Here is a 26,648-nt window from a genome sequence, read left to right on the forward strand (position 1 = left end):
CTGAAGGCTGTGAGGCTTTCAGTTCAAATACTAAAGTCATAAAGGACACAGCACCCAATTTACAACATTCCTTTACTCTAAGTTGTTTTCTAGAGCCTTCTATGTCTGCTCTGCATTGAGGATGAATCGATCCTTTGGTTCCTCTGTTACTTTCAGTGAACAGCCTCTGGAAGCAATAAAGGCTCTTGAGAAATGAACTAATGAAGAGCGTCATCAACCTAGAAATTATAAATAATCACAGGTTGCTGGTGTGCGTGTTAACACCGTACGGGAACACTGAAGGCTTTCACAAGCGCAGGCCCTTTCCTACTTCTCAATAAGAAATCATTTGCTTTGGATGTCTTGATAAAGACTGATTGTCGGCACGACTGTAACAGATGGTTTTGAGCCGTGGTTTTAGGTCATTTTTTTTTTGAAGGAAATGGTTCCCTGAAGTAAATGAGGGAAGATTACTTGGGATAGAACATCACAGATTACCTCGGGTTTATTATTTTTTAAAAGATAGATTTATAAACAAAGGGTAAAACAGAAGGACTTTTGTACAAGTGAACTATGCAAAATATGAAGCATAGTTTAAGGAAACACACAAATATCTTGAAAAACTAAGGACCTCCACCTAAACATAAAGAAATATTTAAAGTGCCCCATCCATCTTGCGCAATCAACCTGATGCATTGTTCTAATTATGCTTGGGAGCTAAGCAGTTATACCAAGAACAAGCAGTATGTAAACTTCTTTTGCATAATGGTGGATTTGCTGGTTATAAACCCCAATCCCCACCCCCACCCCCCCTCTTTCCTCTCTCTCTCTCTTTCTCTCTCTCTCTCCACACCTCGCGTGCGCACACACACACACACACACACACACACACACACACGCACACACACGCACCACACACACACACATCATATCAATAGCATAACTGAAGAATTCAATGACAGGTCTGGTTTCACAGAAAACTTGGTTGGTGGTTCAAAGGACACACCACATCTCTCACCCTCAGTGCTCACTCTGCCTCTGAAGCAGTGTGTCAGTTCTCAAGAAGATCTCGTGCTCCCTTGAGACTTCCTGGGCTCCATGGTACTCACCCTCATTTGGGAAGGATGAGAAAGAAAAATCTGAACAAGTTTGAAGTCCCAATTTATTTGTCATATTTCTTGCTCCCCACTCTGAACAAAACCCTGTGGCCAAAAGGATACTTTTGCTATCCCCTACTGTGGACCTTACAAATAGAAGATGGATAAATTATATCTGAGTCCTATGGCTAAAGGAGTCAGGGGGTCTTTGGTAGGGATGGGAAGAATAAGTACCACCAAGACAGGAAAAAAAATCATGTTTTTTTTCTAATATAGGAAGAAAAGACATACAGTTTCTGTTACTGGCTATCTGGCTGTGGATTAAAGACAATTTTTTTTCACTCTCTTCAGACATACCAGAAGAAGAACCCATTACAGACTGTTGTGAGACCATGTGGTTGCTGGGAATTGAACTCAGGACCTCTAGGAAGAGCAGTCAGTGCTCTTAACCACTGAGCCATCTTTCCAGCTCTGGATTAAAGATTGTTAAGTGTTTTCCTCATTGTTTGAAACAAGTATCTCAATGACTATGCAAAGTCTGATAAAGAATAAGGATGAAGGCATATTCTTTTAGCCACTAAAGCCAGTTCATCTATAAGATGATAGTTTGATATAGTTACATATTTATGTGTATACACACACACACACACACACACACACACACACACGTATATGTTTGTGCCTGCACATATAGTATATTTTTCTTCTCTCTTCATTCTATAGTGTGATCACCTCAACCTTTACCACTCCGAGATGCTACACAGGTAGATTTGAAGTTGTTACATACTAGATTAAGTAAGTGGCATATTTCCAACCACCAGGAAAGCAGTCAGCACACTACATTTAGTGGAAATAAGCGTCACAAACCATTGCGACACACTTCCTTTTCAATGCAGCCTATTTCACATTGTGTTTTTAAGCACAGGCTAAACTTCCCTAAATGATTTCACGACTCATGAATGAATGTTCAAGAGAGTCTCAGATCCAAAAAGGAGGAATGGCAGAGGCCTAGAACTCCTCTTACGAGCATGTGAGGTTGAAATGGAGGAGGTACACAAAGCTAAAACCAAAGTCTAGGAGAGAGTTGAAAACCATGAGGCAAATGTGGGAAGATTTGTTTTCCTAATTGCTGGGCAGGGAGACCTTGCAAGAAAACAGAGAATATCGTTGTGGTAGAATGAGCAAGACTCACATTTGGATTTTGACCCAGCCTTCTTAGCCAACATGGAAGATGTCAGTCTGAAGTAACATATGACATAGGTGTTTACATGCTGGGTGGCACTGAAATACTTAGAGCGTTTAGAGTCAACGTTGATCAGAGTGGTGGCACATGGAAATTGGTTTGTTTTCCTTACTGGGTGTTAGGAAAATCACAGTGCTGTCCACCGGATGGTATTAAGTCATTAAAAACAGATTTTTCTTTTGATTTCTAGCGTAATTGATCTAAAATAGTAGACTTTCATGACTCACAAAACAGTGAGGTTTCATTGCTTTATTGAGTTTGAGGTCATTCATACTAACAAATATTTTATACATGTAAGTTACTAGACTTGGTCTTCATGAAGACATTTATATTCCGACACTACTGAAAACGGGGTTCCCGAGCATCATCTGTGAGAACAGGGCACAGTGTCAGGGCAAGAAAATGCTTTCCAACAATCGGTAGCAAACACAAACCAGAAGTAGTGTTAAAGACTTCGTTTAGCCTTCTGGCGTGGGTTACAAGAAGCTTAAACCTTTTCATTTCTTTACCTTTAATTCAAACTCTTCTGTGTGTCTTAGTCTCCAGGGTTCATGGGGAAATACACAATAGTTCCTGGTCCTGATTTGTGATTAACACGCCATCTAACTTTGGCTGCCATTTACCTTAGCAACTGATTAAATGTCTTAGTCCTAAATTATCTCCTCAGTTAACTCTCTTGAAGGTCAAATAAGATAATAAAAGAAGAGATTTTTGAAATTTCACAGGTTTTATTCAAGACTAAACTTATATTTAAAGCATTATATGGAGTCAACATATTATAGTTGAGAATGTATGTATATTTAAATATATATATGCATGCATTAGCAATGGATGATGGATAAAGAGGCCATGAATTTGAAGGAGAGCAGAGAGAGGTATATGGGAAGATTTGGAGGGAGGAAAGAAAGAAAAATGTTGTAATTAAAATATGATCCAAAAACATAAAAAGGGAATACATTATTTAAAATTCTCAAAAAATTGGAAAAAATATAATAAAGTATTTATGTACATGCATGGTAAACTTAATAAATAAATATCCTGTTAGCTAATAAAGAGTTCAATTCCCTATATGTATTGCCAAGTGTAGGCACACTTTAGAGGAAGAGAAGTAAGCTTCAGAGTAGCTCAGAACAGCATAAAAATTCAGCTCTTTCATTTGAATCTGTCTGTTCCATTCCAAACTCAGTCTATGTGACTCCTTGTTCATGACTAGTGACTCACTCACCCTGTGCCTCATTCCCCACACCTGACATATACAGTAGCCACTGAAGCCGTGGAATTATGAGGATGAGATGACATGTAGCCATGGAGTTCTTTAGAACAGCGTGGGCCAAATTTCCAGAATCTCAGGAGGTCTGTAGAGAAGTAGAAGTGTAATGTAATGGAAGAGAGATGGTGTCAAAGAAATGCACCAGGGTGAGGGTTCAAGTTCTGAAGGCGTCACAAAATCAATTATAAGTTGAATCACTGCATCTTTTTCTTTCTCTGCCAGAACTGTGTCTGGAAGAACTCACCCTGGCCTTTATAATTAAATTCCCTACAGAAACACATCTTTGCATTTATACTTATTTTATATGTGAAGGAGCTACATGTCTAAGAGAATTGCCCAAGAATATGGATAATGGCAAGTGCAGTCAGGAGAAGTCTAAAGGAAAACACACACGTGGGTGGTGCTGGTGGCCACTACTGCAGGCACTTTGGAAACTTCTGCTAGTATCTCTGAGATGATGAGGTGTGGGCATGTCGAGTGGTCTTCTTGTTCAGAAATTCTGTTCAGAGGTATATAACTAATAGAGATAAATATACATGTTCACCAAGACACATACATAGGAATAAGCACAGAGACAATTTTTATAATGACCCAAACAGAAAACAACTCAAATTCTAATCCAGAATAATAGATAAATGCATTACGGTATGCTACCATAATAGAACATTATATGTCACAGAGAATGAGCAAACCATTTTAAGCAACGTGGATGGATTTCTTAGACATGACAGAGAAAATTAGCCAGGCATAAGAGAATGTATAGTATGTCATGACTCTGCTTATACATGTGTAACCAAACAAGGCTGTCTGTCTCCTTAACCATTGCTAGTGAAGACCAGGCTACTGGCGGTTCTCATTAGTTCCATTGTTTGATCCCAAGCTTGCAAAAGCTAGACTTATTTTGTTTGCTTGCTGGCTGGCTGAAAAAAAAAAAGGAAAAAAAAAGGTTTCATGTAGCCTGGGGCCAGCCTTAAACTTCTTGTGTAGCTGAGGATGGTCTTGAACTCTTGATCCTCCAGCCCTTAGATCCTATGAACTGAGATTATAAGCATGTACCACCAAATTCTATTGACATGCTAGGCTTCTAACAAACATCTCTTGAGTGAATGCAAAATAAAATTGAGATACACTTTTACTTTGTTTTTTACAGAAACACGGTTTGATGCCAAACTTGCCAAAACATCAGATTGTCAAATGCCCTACACAGTAGTGTTTTCTGATTCCCCCACCCCAACCATAGATTGTATTCAAACAATTCATTATCTCTTCCCATCTTCGAAATATTATTAATCAATGCTCTGGTCAGGGAAAGGAAACCACACTATAAGCTGTAATTTTCTTAAGAAGTTTTTTAAAAACAAAAACAAAAACAAATTCTGTGTTTGAAGATGAAAAGACAAATCTTGTATATACAGCCTATTGGACTTGACCATTTTTCACACAGAATATTCTAAGCTAACAAGTGGTTGTAGGTGTGGCAGGCTGCTAACGATTCCAGAGGTGGGGTGAGGGAACTGGAAGCCCTCTGGCTTTGTTATAATTTAAACAATTTTCTGAGATTCATGACTTATTGCTTTCATAAGAGATCAAGAAAAATGAAATAATTATCTGAGATTCCGGATGCTATCGTCTGTGCGTGGGCATCCACACTTCCTGTGCCGAAAGAGCGGTGTGCTCTTCTCATGAGTCAGATCTTTAACTCCCCTGGCTTCTCTGCACTTGAGTGCTTGTCCTTAAAGACAAGGACTGAGAAGGATAGGATCCCTGCTGATGTCACAGGCCAGCCATTGTTCTTTGCTTTTGAGATTTATAATAATACACCACAAAATTAGAAATACCAATTTTTTGACTTTCAGAAATCAGTTTCACATTTGCTATCTCAAAAGCAGTCAAAAAAGGACAAAATAATAAAACATTATATACTGTCCTAAGAGGGGGGGGGGGGACTGAGAGATTTACGTCATCCATTAATCAATGACCTCACCGGGAAAACATTAGTGAATGATTAAAGAGAGATAGCCCTGAGGGACTGCAGGGGGATTCAGACAGGCTTTTGTCAAAGCCCCCAAATCTAATGTAATTTCAGGCTGGCCTCAAAATTCAATTTGTGTGGAGCCTCTAAGTCCTCCGTTCCGCGGCGACATTCAGGGTAATTGCACTTGACTGACTTCCAACACAGGGCTGAGAAAATGACTTGTTCCCGGCCCTGGGTGCCCAGAAGGAGGGCGGCCAGATGACCACACAGGAGGCTGCTCAGAAACGGAGTCTGCCAGCGTCCCACCTGCTGACCGTTGCCCTTCACAGGAAGCACGTGTTTCTGCTTAATTCCTGCCAGCTTTTGGCTGGCAGGTAGGGTGTCTGCAGCAGGCTGCTCCAGGGGTTGCCACCTGGCGCTGCCACGACGAAGGAGGAAAAGGGGGTGCATTCATCCACAAGCTTGTTTTTCTGTGTTTAGGGCATTTCTTGGGACTTGAGTTCTCACTTGGTAAGTGAACTGGTCTCTATAGTTTAGGAGAGTTTAAAAAAAAAAAAGAGGGAGGCGGTTTGGTTGCTTTCACGTAATTCAACCTTCGCTTCTTTGGAAAAGCTATTTAGTAATACCTAGTTCAGCCTCATTAAGTCTCTGCAAGTGTCCTCACAGCACTATAGACTTGTCTGAAAATATATTTAGATGGTTGACCCTAATACTCAGGATTTGAGACATACTCTTTTTTTAATATATAGTTAATAAACAGGCAAATACAAAGGTAGTGTGTTTTGAACCCATTAGAAATAATAGACAAAAATAAAACAAAATACACGTCCCAGGAGAAAGATGGAGAGTTCCTTAATGAAGAGCATTTTTGGCTCCTGTCTTGGTAGTTTACAGCATTGCAAAAGAATAGAAGATTCTCAGCAAATGTCAACAGCTAGATAATATTTCAACCTCAAAAGGACCACTTGTTTTGGTCCAAAATTTTAACTCACACATTGCAGTTTGCCTGGACAAATGCGGGGTAATATTCCACAAAATGAGTGAAAATATAATAAAGTTTGTTTAAAAGTGTAACTGGCTTTTATGGAATTGGTTTTAAATAAGAACACAAGGGTGAATATGGAGCTGAACCTGGAGAAGGCTGTTCTAGTCCCTCAGTCTGTCTAGCCTGCCCTGACAAACTGTTAGACTGGAGAACGGGAAGCAGCAGAAATGTATTTCTCAAAATTTTTTTTTATTTAAATGTGTTTGGTTTTTTCACTCCATATTTTACCCCACCCCCACCCCATTCACTCTTTGACTGTTTCACATCCCATACCTCCTCCTCACTGTCTCCCTGGGGATGTCCACCTGACCTTTAAACTCCAGTCTCTTGACTGGAGGGTTAGGTGCATCATCTCTGAAAGAACACAGACCCGGCAGTCCTCTACTGCATGTGTGTTGGGGGCCTCATATCAGCTGGTGCATGCTGCCTGTTTGGTGGTCCAGTGTTTGAGAGATCCCGGGGGTCCAGATTAGTTGAGACTGCTGGACTTCCTAGAGGGTTGTCCTTCTCCTCAGTTTCTTTCAGCCTTAGCAAATTCAACAACAGGGATCAGCTGCTTCTGTCCATTATTGGGTGCAAATATCTGCATCTGACTCTTTCAGCTGCTTGTTGGGTCTTCCAGAGTGCAGTCATGCTAGCTCCCTTCTTGTGAGTGCTCCACAGCCTCCATAAGAGTGTCAGGCCTTGGGACCTCCCCTTGAGCTGGATCCCACTTTGGGCCTGTCACTGGATCTTGTTTTCCTCAGGCTCCTCTCCATTTCCATCCCTGTAATTCTTTCAGACAGCAACTCTTATGGGTCAGAGTTGTGACTATGGGATGCCCCCTCAACTCTTTCATCTGATGCCCTGTCTTCCTACTGACGGTGGGCTCTATAAGTTCCCTCTCCCTACTGCCAGGCATTTCATCTAAAGTGTTCCTCCCTTTGAGTCCTGAGAGTCTCTCACCTCCCAGGTCTCTGATGCATTATGGAGTGTCCCCCAACCTCCTATATCTGAAGGTTGCCTGTTTCTATTCTTTCTGCTGGCCCTCAGGACTTCAGTCCTTTTCCCTCACCCAGTACCAGATCAGTTTTCCCTCTCCCCTGACTCCCCTCACATACACCTGCTCTCCCTCCCAGGTCCTCCCTCCCTCACCACTTGCGATTGCTTTCTCAAAATTTTTAAGTGGAGAAGTTCAAAATCAAAGTACCCATAGACAAGCTGTCTCATGAACATTCTATATTTCATAGATAACACCTTCTCTCTTCCTCACAGGCAGAAGTGCAAAGGGACTCCCCCTCCCCTCAAGCCTGCATCTGGACACTAAGCCTGTTCACAGGGATTATGTCACCTTGGTATAGTCACTTCCTAACACCACCTCCTATAACCACCACCTTGGAGGTTGCAAGAACTTCAGAGAGACACATTATCCCATGGCTCCTAACAACAGATGTTTTGGGTAAGAGCTGTTTCTTTGACTTATCCCACTAATGGCTGACAAAGTATCATGAGTTAATATGTATAAGTATCGATGGTAATAGGAAAACTAGGTGTAGTCAAGCACTGGATTTGCTCAATACACGTTAGGTTTTATTTGTAAGAACTTTTAAACATTTCTTTTGAGCATTCACGCAAATATCCATTTCCACCGCTGCTGGAAAAGTTAGTTTTCTTATCTCTCTTAACTTCCAACCAGGACTTTGGAGCTGAAGCACTTCTTTCCGTCCTGTGATTTTTCTTCTTTGATAACAGTAACGATCGGAGCAGCACAGTCTGCACACCAACGCTGTGCAGTCTGTCCTCAACCTCAGAAACATATCACTAGGGAAATCTGCGTTCAGAAACATGAGTATCAAGGGCCACGGGTGTAGTTTGTTCTGAGTGGCATTTTTGGCTCAGGAAAGAATGACTATGAGGGAGGCCCAGAAAACCCTATAGTGACACGAGTGGGCGTGCTTTCTGGTAAACATGTGTGCTCCTGACTTTGCTTGCATAGCCCTTTTCTTCTCATTCTGCTCTTGTGTTTTTAGGAAGTTTAATAAAATATTTGCTCAGAAAGTGTTCCGGGCATGTGAAGGTAGAGAGATGCCAAGTCACACAAAGGGCTGGATTTGAGAAAGGAACAGGAAGTTGAATGGGTGAAAAGTGGTTGGGCAGAGAAGCACAAAGAAAAAGATCTAAAAACAGAGAATGACCCTCAAAATCCCAGGAATCGGACTATAAGGGTAAAAACTGAACATATTTGAATAGCCACTTGTTCCTACAAATGGCACTTTGATTTTATCTAAACCCTCCCTCCCCACCCCCCCAGTAAGATGTCCAAGCTCCCAAGCTTGGAAGGAGGCTTGACACTAAAGACAGGGATGTGAGCCTGTTGGCAGGTTGACATATCCTCTCTGGGTATTTTCAATATTTGATCTGTACCTTTACCATCAAGCCCTCCCAAGCACAACCACTGCCTCCAGGGAGGTTTCAGATGAGCCCCCATGTGTCCCTTGTAGCAGCTGGTAAATAGCAACTGGCAGTCATGGGCTAGAGATGTCTCTCTTGGTCGCCTATATGCATTGAAAGCAGAAGATTTGAGTTTGATTTCCTGAACTCATGGGGGGGGGGGTGGCAGGAAGGGATGGTTGTTGTTTTTGAGAGGTTGTTTGTTTGTTTTTTAAGAAGGCAGCTTGCCCTGAAATCCTAGCACTCACTGGAAGCTCATATACAGTCAGCTCCCTTGGACCTGCTACTCGGCCATTCTACCTGCTTGGTGAGCTTCAGGCCATGCAAAGACGCTCCCTGTAAGTAAGCAAGCTAGCAAGCAAACAAGTGAGTAAGTAGTTAGCACATAATGAATGATGGATGGCACCCAGGGTTTTCCTTTGGCCTTCACACCCATGTACACTTGCACATAAATGAGCACACACACACACACACACACACACACACACACACACACACGCCTCAAAGGAGGCAGTAGGGGAAGAAGCCATCAGAAAAGGATGCAGTCTGGGTGTTCCCAAGGACGGGACCACCATGAATCAACTCTGTGTGGTTAAACGTGAAATCATTTGTTCTGAGCAGCGAGAGATCTCACCAGGAAAGCTGAGGAGAAAGCTCAACCCACCCCGTGATAGTTTCTCCTCCATTTTAATGCCTAGCCTCTGGAACAGTCCGGAACACACGGGGAGCTTGCTGCAGAATTTTCCAAGACGGATCTGATTGCAAAGATTGCCTAAGCTGTTCAGGCATATTCTATACCCTCGTTCACAGAAGCAATATTCCAAATTACTGCTCTCTCATTCTGCTGGTTCTGAAGGGGAAACGCCCATCCCCCTGCGTATACTGTGAGAAATTCCTAGGTTTTGTTTCATGAATTTTTCATGGAAAGCAAAACAGTATATATTTTTTCTTTGACAGAAGGTCTTTAGACATGCCTTGAACTTGCTCTGGGCATTTGATCAGATCAGCTTTCTCTAATGCTGCTCCCCACCCCCTCGTTCTTCTCCATCCAAACCCCAAACCCTTCGGTCACTAGCTTGCTAAAGGCTCCGGCTTGATAACCCTGCAATTGGAGGGTGGAGTGGGAGGAGAGGCCTTATACCTTTGTTTTTCTGGTTCTTTCCAGCACCCTGGTGGCCTACTTGGGTGTCCCACAAGCTGTCAGTGGAAAATAGTGCATGCCATTTAGAAACAACCGCACCTAGAAGGAACTCCTGAGCTCTATACTTAAGCAGAGGCGAGAGGGAGTTGGAATGGTGGAGGCCTGAATTACTCCAAGAGAGAACCACTTTTTCTCCATGGTGGTGGGCCACAGAGTAATTTCTCCTTGTACTGAAGCAACCGGGGGGGGGGGGGGGGGGGCAGAGAGTATAAAATTAGGCTTTTCCCAGTATGATCAAAATGCAGGAGGTGCTCCACAGTGCTCCCCTCTCAGGGGAAGTTTTCAGCTAAGTTTTAAATAATTGAAACAATTAAATAAAAAAGTTTCTATTTCTACTCTTTTCCTATAATGTCGATTTTACTTTCCATATGGAAGGTGAAGAAAAGAAGATGTACCCTTTGAAGATCAAAGTATCCAAGTAGCCACGTCCTCGCGGCTGTACCAGTGAGCAGGCTCGTTTCTATTTCTTTTTAAAATAGCCTCTATTGGGGCTGGCCAGACGGCTCTGTGGGTAAAGAACGTACCTTGTAAGTGTGAGGACCTGAGTTCAAATCTCTAGAACACACATAAAGTCAGATGCAGTAGCATTCATCTCTAATCCTAGTTGCTTGCCCCCATAGTAAGAGGCAGAAACAAGAGAATGCCCAGAATCTACAGGTGGCACAACCTGGCAAAGTACAGCGGCAACAGGAAATCTTCTCCCAAATAAAGTAGAAGGTGAACATGTGAGGTTGTCTCTGGCCCCTGCACATAGGCCATAGCACACAAATATGAACACAGACAGATAGACAAAGAAGGAGGGAGGGAGGAAAGGGTGAGGGAGGCCAGCATTAAAAATAAAAAATGAGTAGCCACTATCCACTATCCCATGTGTTCTGAAATATTTTTATTTTCTTTAAAGATTTATTTTTTGTTATATGTAAATACACTGTCGCTATCTTCAGACACACCAGAAGAGGGCATCAGATCTCATCACAGATGGTTGTGAGCCACCATATGGTTGCTGGGATTTGAACTCAGGACCTTCGGAAGAGCAGTTAGCGCTCTTAACCGCTGAGCCATCTCACCAGCCCCACTTTTACTTTTAAGAATCTCCACTATGTAAAGTATCCCCCTAGGCCCTGAAGACACGTTGAAGGAAGAAGCATGATTTTGTCAGCATTTGCACCCAGAACATTCAGAACATAACCCGCTGTCTTCTTTAGTAAGCACTATGATCAGCAGGGAGGCAAGCTTTCCTTGGTATCAATCACTAGAGTACAACACAGATGTCCAACGCCATGGCGGCATGCAATGGGCTACACATGGCTTCTGCTCGAGTTTCAACACCACTATGTGCCTCCACATTCAAGTCCTTGCTAACCATTTAGGTTTCTGTCTCACAAGCAGTGTATAAGACCTTATCCTTTTGCATTTCTTATAGTGTAAGATGTATTGTTTCATTGTCTTGTTTTATGCTTACCTTCCATTAAAATGACCATGCTCTAGAGACTGTGGCAAAATCTTAATAGCACATCACTTGCCTAGAACATTTAGAAGTCTGGTTTCCAATATTATACAAAGAACTCAAGAAGTTAGACCCCAGGGAACCAAATAACCCTATAAATATGGGGTACAGATCCAAACAAAGAATTTTCACCTGAAGAAATTCGGATGGCCGAGAGGCACCCTAAGAAGTGCTCAACTTCATTAGTCATTAGGGAAATGCAGATTAAAACAACCCTGAGATTTCACCTTATACCAGTCAGAATGGCTAAGGTCAAAAACTTAGGAGACAGCAGGTGTTGGCAAGGATGTGGAGAAAGAGGAACACTCCTCCACTGCTGGTGGGGCTGTAAGATGGTACAACCACTGTGGAAATCAGTCTAGAGGTTCCTCAGAAAACTGGACATGACACTTCCAGAGGACCCTGCTATACCTCTCCTGGGCATATACCCAAAGGATTCCCCAGCATGCAATAAAGACACATGCTCCATTATGTTCATAGCAGCCTTATTTATAATAGCCAGAAGCTGGAAAGAACCCAGATGCCCCTCAAAGGAGGAATGGATACAGAAAATGTGGTATATTTATACAATGGAATACTACTCAGCAATTAGAAACAATGAATTCACAAAATTTTTAGGCAAGTGGTTTAATCTGGAAAATATCATCCTAAGTGAGGTAACCCAGTCACAAAAGAATACACATGGAATACAATCTCTGATAAGTGGATATTAATTAGCCCAGAAGCCCTGAATACCCAAGGCACAAATTGCATAACAAATGACTCCCATGAAGAAGTATGGAGAGGGTCCTGATCCTGGAAAGGATTGATCTAGCATTGGAATGGAATATAAGGACAGAGAAAAAGGAGGGAGGTGATTGGAGAAGGGATGGAGAGAAGAAGGTTTATGGGACATATGGGGAGGGGGGATCCGGGAAAGGGGAAATCATTTGGAATGTAAACAAAGAATATAGAAAATAAAAATATTTTTAAAAAAAAGTCTGGGTTCCATTCCCAACACCTAGCAAAGTTAAACATTTATAATAATGCTCTTGACTTCCACCATGGATTCTTAACCACCTTTCAACTGCCAAGCTAAGAAACTCCTCCAGAGTGTGTGTCTGCTGGAGAGAAGGGACAAATAACAAGCTGAACATGGCTTGTCTTTTAGGCAAAAAAGAATGATTAAAAATACCTAGAAATGTATAATGAAAAGATAATTTTGAGCCTTACATTTGTTTACTTTCCTAATCGAAGCTTTTGGAGAGCCAACAGCATCTATGTCTACAATAGAACAGGAATAAGAGGGTGTGGTTGTGTGAGAGAACAGGACAGCACCTCCTTACTGAGATCCTGCTTCCTTCCACTCATACCCACCCCATGCCCCACCCACCCTGTGCCCCCAGCCCCCACCATCATGGTGTTACTAGAGGGAACACCTGGATTCGCTTGGGTAGGGGCTTTCATTTCTGCTGCTTGTTAGTTGGTTTGCTTGTTCAGAAAGTGGTAAATTCTTGAGTGCACCGAATCTGTGTTCCTTTGAATAGAAAAACCTTACCGTTCCACTTCGTCACACACTCAGAGGAGAAGGTGACAGAAGAGATGCACAGTGGTAGTTGCTATGGTTTGGATATTTGTTCCTTCACAAACAGAAATCGTGGGAGTCAATAATCAAGGCTAAAAGAGCATTAGAAGGTTGTGCCTTCAGGAAATTATTCTGGATATATGTTACTGGGACTCTCATAAATAGGTCTAGTGTCTTACCAGAAAGACTTGAAAGAGCTTGCTCACCCCTGTGCCTTGTGAAGACCTAATGAGGAACTATGGTCTATAGTGAGAAGGTGCTTTCTAACACCTTGTCTACATGCACCTTAACCTGGGACTTTTTAGTCTCCAGAGCTGGGAGTAATGTATTTGTTTATTTCATAATTCACCCATTCTAAGCTCTCTGATGCTGCAGCCCCAGCAGACTGGGACAATGGGACTCACATATATTACTGTGAAATGCTAGTAACATAAAAAGACTTTTAGCATCAAGCTTATAAGATGACATGTGCATAAATCTTACTGATAATGGGCTACCCGGCCCCAAGTGGTATATCTACAGTGAAAACCTACACCTAAGGTTCAGAGAACATCATGGAAGAGGGGATGGAAAGACTGTAGGAGCCAGGGAACTAGGGTATCTTCTGGGGGGCAGTATCTTAGATGAGACAGGAAAGTTGTACCCATAAAATCTCAACAATATGGTCATAAACAAGATCTACATAACCCCAATTGAATGACAATAGCACTAAGGTCCCACCCAGAAAGAGAGCTTCAGGCAATTAATTTATGGATGCTAAGAGAGGCGAAGAAGGCTATCAAATCCCAGTGATGGTCCTAACCAGATTTACAAGCAACACTAAATAAGTTCAGCAGGTTGTGTGTGTGTGTGTATACATACATACATGTATGTGTATATATGTAACAATAATAATTAAAGAAAATGAGTTCAATAACTTGAGGGGGTCATGGGAGGAGCCTAAAGTGGTAAAATTATGTAAATACAGTATTCATGCATGCAATTTTTTAAAAATTAAATAAAAATAATCTCAGCCCCAGGAGACAGAGATAGGAGGATCGTTGTGAATCTGAGGACACTCTGATCTACATAGTAAATTCCAGGCCAAGCAGGCCTATGCAGTCAGACCCTATATCAAAACCAAACAATTAAAAATCAGTGTAGAATATGTACATTTTATATCATTGTAAACTTGGTGTTTATGGAGTACAACCATAAGGATCTGACATAGAATCCCCCAGAACATATGTAAAAGCTGACTTGGGCGGCACCTGTTTATAATGCCAGTGCCTGCACTGAAAGTTGGGAAGCAGGGGCAGAAGCATCTGTGGAAGCTAGAACATCAACCCACAGGGGATATGCAGTGACAAATGAGAGACCCTCTGCCCGTCACACTTTCACATGAACACACAAGCTGTAGCTCAGGAGAGCCTTTACATTTTGTGTTTAGCTTTTCCAAAGTTAGGCATCCGACTCTAGAAGTCAATGAATTGCAGATGACTATTAGTCCAAAGAGAGACTTTATAAATAGAAGATTTTGTATATCAGTCTATCTGTCTGCAGCCTAGTAAAGCATTGAACGCTGTCTAGAGAATGTGATCTAAGTAGACAAACAATTCAGATAATGTAAATTGCAGTTCAAGACCTAAAAAGTACAAAATAACATGTTTAGTCTAAAAAAATCAGAGAGACCTAAAATGGTATGCGAAATCTGACAAAAGTTTTTGTGGGATGAGGCAACACAGAAACGCCAAAATATAAATTAAAACCAAAAAGGGGCTTTTTGTTTGGTTTGATTTGCAATGGTGCAACATGGAAGAAGCTGCCAAAAGAAATCCTCCTAGGGTCCGAGACCAACGGAGACAAGCAAAGTGAAGACCAGTGATGATGGTTGGGGATGAATTTTCATAGCTAAGCTACAGACAAACAAACAAACACAGCTTACCCTCGACTCCCTTGCTAGCACACAGCAGCCTTATCTACCCAGAAGGTTCTTCCCCAGTACACATGTCAGCAACTCAGGGAATGTTTTCCTTCTCCAGGCCAAAAAGATGACACTTGAGGCAGAAAAGGTACTGTGTACTCACTTGCATTGATTTCGAGGATGTATATCTCAGGAGGCAAAGGAGAAATATGTTAATGTCATTGCTAATGATGAGTGTTGATGCTCCCTGGGTTAGGTAGAGGAGAGAGAGGCCAATGACATTTATGCAGGGGATGCCTTCAGTTTAACAAGATAGACCAATGATGGGATGCGAGAATCTACCTTGTCAGGCTGCCTGCCCTTCAGAGCTGTCTCTCCCATTGATAGAGACAAAATGAATGGAAGAAGTGTATATGCTTTAATGAAATGCAGAACTCAAGAATGAGGAAAAACACCTCTATCACACATCTGGTAGAAATCCAGGCTAGCAGCCAGAGGGCTGAAATCATTAAGCAGGAAAGATCCAAAGATGGCAGAACAGTAGTTACTCATAGCCTTAGAGGAAAATGTTTGTTAGCTACAAGTTTCATACCCTAGTGGATACTTTAAATGTGAAATGGTAATGCAGTGATACTCTCTGAAAATCAGATCTAAGAGTCAATGAGTCACGTGATTATCTAGAAACCAAGTGTCTCGGTTAGTGTACTATTGCTGTGAAAAGAAATCATAACCATAGCCAATCTTATAAAGAAAAGCATTTCACTGGGGCTGGCTTACAGCATGACAGCAAACATAGTGGCAGACATGGTGCTGGAGGAGCTGAGAGTTGTACCTCAACATCCAGGGCAGCAGGAAGAAGCAGAGAGCTTCTGAAAACCTCAAAGCCCATGCCAGTGGCAGGCTTCCTCCAACAAGATGCGGCTTACTTACTCCATCAAAGCCACACCTCCTAAATCCTAAATGGCGCCACTGCCTGAGGACTGAGCATTTAAATATGTAAGCTCACAGGGGCATTCTTATTCAAACCACCATATAAAGCTGGGCACGATGGTGTGAGTCTATGATTATAGAACTCAGGAAGTTGAAACAGGACGATCATGAGTTCAAGATCAGCCTCCGGCACATAGCAAGTTCCAAGCTAGTTTGAGTCACGTGAGTAAAGATTTACTTCAAAACACAATCTAAAATTTACGGCTTTTTCTCCCAAAGGATCGTAATAGAGCATCAAGTCTATTTAAAAGACCTGCCTAAATAATAATGACAAATAAATCAGAAACCAAATATAAATTTCCCAAGAAAGTCATAATGACCAAATATACTAGCCAACAACAATACTAAGAGCTTACTCTGATGACTTCTGTATGCTAGATACACACTTTTTCTGCTAACTAACTGATCTCAACAAAATTCATAAAACAGCTCCTACAGTTATACTTACCTTCCAAATGAAAAACGAGGTTCAGAGACTCAATGAATTATCTTTGACTGCATAATGAGAAACTGTACATCAGCATGAACTTAGAACTCCAAGAACAATTTTATTTGAAAATTTAGACAGGTGAGTACCAAAACCCCTAGGACACGTCCAAAATTCAAATGACAATGATAAAGTCTTACTCCTAAAAAATCTTATTTTCCTAGATCTTGTCATTCATTCACATTTTAGCTAAAATGCTCAAGTCAAATCTTGAGAATTAACTTTAATTTTCCTCTTTCCTGACAGTCCCTATTTAATCTGAAAGAAGTCCATTTAAAAACTATCTCTTGTTAATTTCCTCTCTCACACTTCTGACCACATGGCCATCATCACCCCTCCCAGCTCCTGATGGCTTCTATAATATCTAAGTACTGATCTTTCTTCGGTCTGTCTTGATCACCTTTACTCCAAACACATGGTGAATGAACGTTCTTCACAGACTCCCACCCTCCTGTGAGAGAGCATGGCCTCCTGCTTGCACCCTGAGCCTAGGTCCTGAACCTGATAGTGCCTTACCCCTGATCCAGCTGAAGTGCTTGACACCCTAAGGTTTCAACTGATATATTTCATTGGTACTGCAAAAGTGTACCTAGGTGTACCTAGTAAGTGTAGGTTAATAAGCACTCCTCCCTCACCCTCCAAGACATCTTACATTCAGTGTTACACTGACTAGATAGATGTCCGATTGAATTGGTGACAAAATTATACGATTTTGAAAATTTTGTGGGAAACAAAGCAAAATTTACCAATGGTTGTCAAAACTGCATACAGAAAAGGCTATTCTTATCAATTCTTCCATTAAAAAAATCAGACTAAACATGAGTTGAGACCATCATGCACCAGAAAAAAAAAAGATATCAGAAAAGAAATAATATGACCTTAATAGTAAAGTCTTAGATACAAAAATTTAGATTATTTTCTACTTCTGAAAATTTAAAAATTGGGGGAAAAAATCCCATAAAACATAATCAAAGAAGAAAGTAAAAAAAAAAAAACATCAAGTTAAACATAGGAAATGGAAACAAATAGACTAGATTCATATTGTTTTCTTTCGATGTGTGCTATTCATGTATGCATGTGATGCTGTTCCTCTGTGAAGGCAAATGTGCTTGTGTACCTGAACATGTGCAGAAGTCAGGGGCTAACCTGGGATTCAGTTCTCACATTCAACCCTGTTTGTGGCAGATTATTGTTCACTGCTGGGTGCTTCAAGTTAGTTGGCTTGGGAGCTGCTGGAGTCTCCTGTCTCTGTCTCCCATCTCACCATAGGAGTGCTGGGTTTACAGTCACAGGAGACAGTATCCAGTTTTACCTAAGTGCTGGGTATCTGAGCTCAAGTCTTCATACTATGGCACAAAGACTTGACCCACAGAGCCATCTCCAGACCCGGGTATGTATTTTTAATTTTAAAATTTTTAACTATGGAAAATCTATGTGCTGAAAAGTTAACTTTCAAAATTCACACAGCATTAAAACATTCATTCCATCAAGTATCACTTAATTCGCCTATTTCTCTCTTTACTTTTTGTGGGGACAATTTGTCAATTGGTGAGAATTAAAGTCACCCACTATTACTTTGCTAGGTTTAATCTGTAACTTTATAACTAATAGTACTTGTTATGAAGACCTTTACTCCAAACACATGGTGAATGAACGTTCTTCACAGACTCCCACCCTCCTGTGAGAGGGTGAGAGTACACCTGTGTTTGAAGTATGATATTGAGACTTGTCCTCTAGATGGGTTGTCCCCTTGATGTGTATGAAGTAACTGTCTTTATCCTGCCTCATAAGCTTTGCTTTGGAGTCTGTTGTCAGAAAAAGAACATGAACACCTTCTTGTTCCCATTTGTTCCAGATACCTTCGTCCTCTCAACATAGTGACTGTCTTTTGCATTGAGCTGTGACCTGAAGGCGTGTCTCCTAAAGCACCACTGACCATGATTAATGTTCACATTAAGTATTTAGCACTGGAATGCCATTGGATACTCTTAGCTAGAAGGAAGATTGGAAATGTGAAAACAAACTGATGTTTTTAATGGTGGGTTACTTCAAAACCCAGGTGAAGCGACAGCTTCAGCACAGTGGGAGAACTGCACACGGGAAGAACTGGCCAAAGGTCTTAGAAGATGACTCTGAGCCATTTGTTAGAAGAGACAGCGACTTAGAAATCACTGTGTGCTGCTGCTTTGTATATCAGCTCCTAACATAGGACCCTGGACAATGATCTATGTGGAATTAGCTGAGAAAATGCCCTTCAGAGCAATGGCTGACAGGACCTGCGTAGTTTACAAACCATGGATAGAAACTGCCCCTTGGCAGAGGTGGGGTGCTAGGACAACCTCAGGGTAAGAAGGCTTGTGAAGAAAAGAAGTTGGGCTCTCCCAGGTATAAAATTAAACTTGTACTAATCACAGTTTGTGTGTTCTGCCAGTCAGGGAGTGTGTTAAAGTCTTTAAATATGTTGTTCCATATACTCCTCACCTACCAGGAGGTGCTGACACCCCCTCTTTATAATTGAGATAAGTCACCAAGCTAGAGATCACACAGCTGGTAAGGACAGAGCAGGAACCTGTAGAGTAGACCTGTGAGTTCAAGATAGCTTTAGTGTTTCTGTTGTTCTTTTGACTGAGGTCTTGGTAAGAGGTTTCGTTTTGTTCCAGGTAACTGAGGATGACTTTAAACGTCTGATGCTTTTGCGTCCACCTCCCTAGTTGTGAGATTACAAGTATGTGCACCACTCATGGGGATTAAGCCAGAGCTTGGTGCACACTAGGGTAGCACACTACCATCTGAATCGCATCCCTCCCTTGCCTTACAGAATGGATTGTTTCTGGGTGGAAAACAATATCTGGAGTAGATATTCTCTGATTTTGTAGACGTCCATTCTTGATAGGCTGGTATGCTTTAAAAAGAATCCATTCCTTGTATTGATGTTGGGAGTGTGCTCTACCACAAAATTGACCCAGGTCCTTCTGTCTAAATTTAACCCATGTGCATTTTGAGAGGTGGATACTTGAATGGTAGTTAGAGTTTTCTGAACACTGGAAGAAACCAGCTAAGACCTAATTTTGGAGAGGTAAGATACAGCCTACTTTTAAAATGAGGAAGCTGCTGGGATTCCTTGTGGATTTATTTCTATATCCCTATATTCCTAGTGACCAACAAAATAATTTTAGAGTTGGCATGCTTTCCGCTGTAAATTACATTTTGATGGTTTTCTACACTTACTTTCAAGCTTCTCCATTTGTTCTTCCCCCATCAGCTCTGTGACTTTTGTTACTCATTCTCCATTGAACTGGGAAAAAGAGAAATGGCTTTCTCTAAGGATGTGTGTACAGACAAAAACTCAGTAAGTTGGAGGAGTTTGTAGAAGCATTAGAGGCTACATGCAGAAATAAAAACATCACGCTATTTTTCCATAATTAAGTATTTTTTTGTAATGATGGAAGAGTTAATAGCATTAACTGAATTTGATTCCAGCTGACAAAATTTTCCAGCTTGGAATTGTTGTGTTTGTATAATGTGCTTACAAGGAAAAGAATAGCTTTGTATTTACCCGCCACTCGAAGCTTAAACCTGGAACAGAAGGTCCCCAGAGGACAGGACGACTCTAGTTCCAGCCGGTATGAAGATGAAGCTGGAGCCCAGGAGGAAACAGATTGTGCCGCGCATGAGCATGGCCTAGTGGCTAGTTCCCCGAGTGACATTGATGACAGGAATGGGACAGGCCACTTGTCTGTCCTCCAAGGGTCCAGTGGAGATGTGTATACAGCTGTGGCTAACGGGAAGAGGAAGCTCAGGAAGGAAGAGCATCCTGGAAGAAAAGTGCAGAGGAACAAGGAGGGCGCCCCGGACCCCCAGGGTTAGCAGCTGGGACTCACTAGTACCTCCACAGGCCTGGATCCATCAAGAAACACCCCTTTGGAGAAACAAACAGAATGTTCCTACTGATTCTTCACAAGCAACCCAAAAATGATAAACTTGGCCCCATACTGGCTCCCAAATCACTGCTGAAAGTTTATTTAGACTCTAAGACACTTAGCATAGCTGACCACACGAAGCATGCCTGGCCATACACACCCCGTCGCCATCGGGGATGGCCAGCTAGCATTTGGCTCTGCTGTTAAGCAACTTAGGGGCAGACTGCATCAAGCCAGCTAGAATTTGAAACTACTACATTTTACAGGCAGCTACACATTATCAATGACTGGGGACTTGGATAAACTCTTCATGACACGTATTTCATCTTGATCACAGGGCTACAGAATGGCAGCTAATATCCAATAGCCATCAGGGTCTATAGAATTGACTATTTTCCACCTACAATTCATGAACTTAGTACACTTTTCTATAATATGGTCTCAAAATATTTCAGATCACAGATGCTAATGTCATAGTTCCATTTAAACAAAAAGAAACAGCAATTACAAAAAGCTGGTCTCAGATCTCACTGATGGAATTAGAATAATAATTGGTTCATATGCCATAAAGAGCCACATATAATATCAAGTAGCAATGATCTGAGAAACAAAAACTTTTAAAAATGACATCTCTGATTTGATGTGAAAGCAGCAATATTTAAAAAAAAAACAACTACTGTATATTTCTATGGGTTTTCTGTGTGTGTAAATGTGTATGTCTCTCTCAGTGTCTGTATTCATTTCTTGGGTTTTTTCTTTTGTTCTTTTTATTAATTTGTTTGTTTGTTTGTTTGTTTCATCCTATCCTGGTTTATTTGTTTTTATTTTATCTTATTTAATATTTGTCATCATCATTATCATCTTAGATACTTGTTTGCATTCTAATGCAAGCATCACCAGGGCCAGCCACAACAATAATCTAAAGCTCTGACACTGTAAGCCAACTCCAATTAAATGTTGTCCATTATAAGAGTTGCTGTGGTCATGATGTCTCTTCACAGCAATAAAACCCTAAGATACCTATAACCCATAGTTCTCTCTCTCTCTCTCTCTCTCTCTCTCTCTCTCTAATATTCTGATTATGGTTTTCCCTCCCCCTACTCCTTCCAGTTCCTCCCTAATAGGTTAGGTTATTTCTCTGCCAGTGAAATGAGCCAGTTCAAGCCAGATTAGATCATATACAAAGGCAGGTTTATTGTGAAGGTGCTGTTGGGTGAGCTCACAGACCCCAAGGATTGAGACCAGGGGAATAGCTATGGGGAGAGGAGGTGGGGAGAGAAAGGGTGTGTGTACATGCAGAGAAAGAAGAGATGGAGAGAGAAGGGAGAGAGAGAGAGAGAGAGAAGGAGGGAGGGAGGGGGAGGGAGAGAGAGAGAGAGAGAGAGAGAGAGAGAGAGAGAGAAGGAGGGAGGGAGAGGGAGGGAGGGAGAGAGAGAGAGAGAGAGAGAGAGAGAGAGAGAGAGAGAGAGAGAGAGAGAGAAGCAAAATGACTGTATTACATAGGGAAGAGCAGCCCAGCCTATGGGCTGGAAAAGCTCAGGATTGAGGATAGGATTTGACAAGTAGGGACTGCGGGATGCTGAAAACTGCAGAGAGCAAGTCTGCTTTGAGATGTAAACTAAGCACCTCAGTCCATTGTCCCAGGTCCAAAACCAGACACTGCTCCCCTCCCCCCCTCCAGATCCTTGCCTTTCTGACTCTCCTTAGAAAACAAACAGGCTTCTAAGGAATAATAATAATAAAATAAGATAAATCCAAAACAAATCAGAATATAGCAAAACAACCAGATAAGAAAAAGAGCCAAGGAAAAAAACCACACAATACACGTATACATGCAAAGACCACCCAAGCTGGAAAAAATAGGAATCCCATAAAAGCACAAAACAGCGGGAAATCATAAGATATATACTCGAAGGACCTATAATGTGTATAAATTTCACACTATGAGAAAAAAAAGCCTCCAAAGATACCATTGAGTTCATTTTGTGTTGGCCATCTACTGCTGGACATGGGTCCAACTCTTAAGAGTGATTTGTTTCCCCAGTGAGATTCCCTGGGAGAAAAGTGATTTTCATTTGCAAATGGCTATCAGTTGGAGATAGCTTCCAGAGAACACCTGTTTAAAAAGTCAAAACAGTAGGGGTCAGTGGATCTCTGGGGGCTTTCTAACCAACCAAGTCAGCCTAATCTGCTAGCTGGGTTCAATGAGAGACCCTACCTCAAGAAACTAGTAAGGTAAAAGACTCCTGGAAATGGTGCTGGAGGTGCATCTCACGCCTCCACATGCATGTTTACACACATGCACAGGAAAGAAATATTAGGAAGGAAGAAGAAGGGAGAGAGGGAGAGGAAAGGGAGGGGGAGAGAGGGAGAGGAGAGGGAGGAAGAGAGAGGGAGAGGAAAGGGAGGGGGAGAGAGGGAGAGGAAAGGGAGGAAGGAGAGAGGGAGAGGAAAGGGAGGGGGAGAGAGGGAGAGGAAAGGGAGGAAAAGAGAGGGAGAGGAAAGGGAGGGAGGAGAGAGGGAGAGAAAAGGGAGGATGAGAGAGGGAGAGGAAAGGGAGGAAGAGAGAGGGAGAGGAAAGGGAAAGGGAGAGAGGGAGAGGAAAGGGAGGGAGGAGAGAAGGAGAGGAAAGGGAGGGAGAGAGAGGGAGAAGAAAGGGAGAGGGAGAGAGGGAGAGGAAAGGGAGGGGAGAGGGAGAGGAAAGGGAGGGGGAGAGAGGGAGAGGAAAGGGAGGGAGGAGAGAGGGAGAGGAGAGGGAGGGGGAGAGAGGGAGAGGAAAGGGAGGGAGGAGAGAGGGAGAGGAAAGGGAGGGAGAAGAGAGGGAGAGGAAAGGGAAGGGGAGAGAGGGAGAGGAAAGGGAGGGGGTGGGGCAGAGGAAAAACACTCATGAGAAAGTACCATCTAATGAGTAAGTTTAAAATTAATAGTACAAGCCCAGGGTGATGCTTTGCCTTCAGTTACAACATTTGTGCCTGGTCCAGGCTTTGGGGTTCCCATCCCAGGCACTTGCGAGAGGCAGGAGATGCTTAGGTTATCTGCATCTGAACTATTTATTGCATCACAGACAGCAAAATATCACTTGAAGAAGAAGGGCTTCCTCATGTGAGTGTTCAGGCTGGAAAACCTGAGGAACCTTCGTTCCTCCACGTGTGTCAGTCCCTCTCTTTGCCCATTGTGACTGCAGGTCACAAGATCACTGCCTACCCTATAACATTTTCAGGGCTGGTATATCTACCTCACACTCTGTGTGTGTGTGTGTGTCTGTGTGTGTGTGTGTGCATGCATGCACCTATTTATGGGTGTGCACATCACCTAAGACCATCAGAAAACACAGATATTTACACTCATGACAGTAGCAAAATTACAGTTTTTCAGTAGCAATGAAATTTTGTTATGATTGGGGGCCACCACAATGAACTGTATTAAAGGGTCGAAGAATTAGGAAGGGTGAGAACCACTGGGACAGAGAGGTGCGTCATTGGTTAAGAGTTCATATTGCTTTTACAGACTATCAGAGTTCTGTTTCTAGCACATAAATGGTGTGGTTCACAACTGTTTGTAATTCCAGCTCCAGGGTGTCTGAGGCCTCTTTTAGACTTCCTGAGAACCTGCACCCTACACACACACACACACACACACACACACACACACACACAGAGAGAGAGAGAGAGAGAGAGAGAGAGAGAGAGAGAGAGAGAGAGAGACCTAAAATGGAACTTAAAACAAAATCTTTTTAAAAAATAGTTACGATTACTTTACTTCAAAAACTAAAGGAGATATTTATGATGATGGATACATGACAATCAATGAGACTGGGAGAATATTTCCTAGAATTATATAGAATGGAGACAGAAGGCAATGGTCTGAAGAACAGGGAGGGAGGATCTGCCTTGTAGACTACTTTAGAGAGACCCAAATTGGTCTGTGAAAATCAGGTATAAATAAATTCAGATTTCCTTGGGGAATTGAGTACCATGATTATAGTTTCCAACAGTGTTATATTATTTATGCTTATACACAGGTGGCCCAATTACAATGACCTTAGGGCTCTGACACTGTCATTCTAGTCCTTTCCGTCCTGTAGACCTTTCTGGTATTCCAACACTGAAGAGCAAACTATCATCCATCACCCACAGTCAGCCACTGGTGCCAGACCTATTCTTTATCCCCAGCTCTGGCTTCTGCTTGTTCATGCCATTGCCCAGGGAGCCATGGAAGAGCACAGCATCATCAGGAAAGATGCCCCTGAAGGTGGGGAGTCCACACCAGTCTGCCAGTCCACAGAGCTACAGTCATGCTGAGTTCCATTCTCAGTGACTCAAAAGGACTCTCTTCACTCTTGTCACCAGAGTACCTAATAGATGGTCTGTGCCCCTCCCTTGCCCTCAACCCCAACATCAGGCTCAGTCTAATGTTATTGACTTCTGACCCATCCAGCAGATCCAGTTATTCCAGGGTCCCAAAGAGGCACTACCTGAGGGTCAAAAATGGGGGGGAAGAGAGAAAGGAGGCCAAGCACACTAAGAAAGACAAAGCCAGTCTGGGTTGTGTCAAGGTCTCATTCAATGTGGGGGAGGTTAACGAGTCTTAAGGCTTACAGAGAAGAAACAATCCCCACACAAGAACAAAGGAGGGAAGGGTGGAGACACTCCCGGCGATCGAAGAAGGAAGTGAAGAGGTCATCCGGTGGGGACACACGGAGTCAATGCAGGCAGGAACACTCCATGGCCAGGGCAGGAACATCCTGTGGTATTCCCGGAATCCTCTCGCATCGACAGCTCATGGGGAAGGCTCCAGTCAATTGTTCTCATATTTTAGCAGGCACCTCCTTAGGGCCGTGAGTAAGCATTAAATCTGAATCGCTCAGGATGGCTTCCCACAGACTTCTATAACAATATCTCCTTTGTTGCAGGATTTTCCACGTCTAATCATATTAGGGAAGTGGAAGGCCTGTCATTGGACAGGAAAAGAGAGGCAGAGCTATAAGTTGGGGGGAAGCGACAGAGGTCACAGGAGGAAAAGGGAGAAGAACCAAGATGGCTTTGGACATGGACCTGCATGGCATTTACTAGCCACAAATAGCTATGTTTTTATAAAGTTAGAGATATTGGGATAAAGCTGTTATCATTATAAATTGGTTCCTAAATTACTATATTGGCATCTTGTAAATTGTAATATTATTTATACATAAATCTGATTAATTGATTAAACTTTAAGAGTTTTCTTTTACTTGGTTACCAGAAGGTGGGCCTGCTGGTTACAGGGGTTTATGGCAGAGAAGAAACACTGCTGAGATGCTGTGGAAGCTAGCTAGGAGAGAATACCTCAGCTGTGAAAACCCATGGAGGGGGGACCCTGCCAGGACATGGTGTTGCGGCCTGACAGGGCAGGACAGATGGCGGGCTCTTTTTTTAATATTTCCCTGCAACACTCCTTCAACACCTGCTTGTTTAATAATGAAAGTACAGTCTCATTCCAAGGGACATGATAGGACCCAGACACTGTATCTCTTAATCTCTCTACCTATTCCTAAAATGTCCATATACATAAATACTGCCCCTACTTTTGCCCTATTAATGAAGCTCTCATCAATCTCTGAAAACAACAATCTGAAAGACTGAGATTAGCAGTGCATGAACTCTATCCTGTAATCTTTCCACATACCGATTTCCTACCTATGTTTAGACCGGTATCTGGCTCATTGGAAGACTTCAGGAATACTTGTGGGGTAAGGACATGAGTGAAGAGTAGAAACCCCAGTGTGATGAGGATGATGACACAGAGAACAGGCTACTCTCCCTGAGAAGGAGCAACATGGGAAGACACCAGGAAGACGGGGCTAGGCGCAGCTCCATGGGAGTGCGTGTGCTTCACACACACAGGTTCAGTCTCCAGTGAAGGAAAGAAGAGAAGGAAGGCGAAATGAAGGAATGAGTGGAGGGAGAGAGGATAAATCAATGAGGGAAGGAAGGGAAGGATGGAACAGAGAAGGAGGAAAGATGAAAGGTGGAAAGGAAGCGAGGGAGGGAGGGAGGGA

The sequence above is a fragment of the Apodemus sylvaticus genome, chromosome 21 (genome assembly GCF_947179515.1).
Source record: "Apodemus sylvaticus chromosome 21, mApoSyl1.1, whole genome shotgun sequence".
NCBI lineage: Eukaryota > Metazoa > Chordata > Mammalia > Rodentia > Muridae > Apodemus > Apodemus sylvaticus.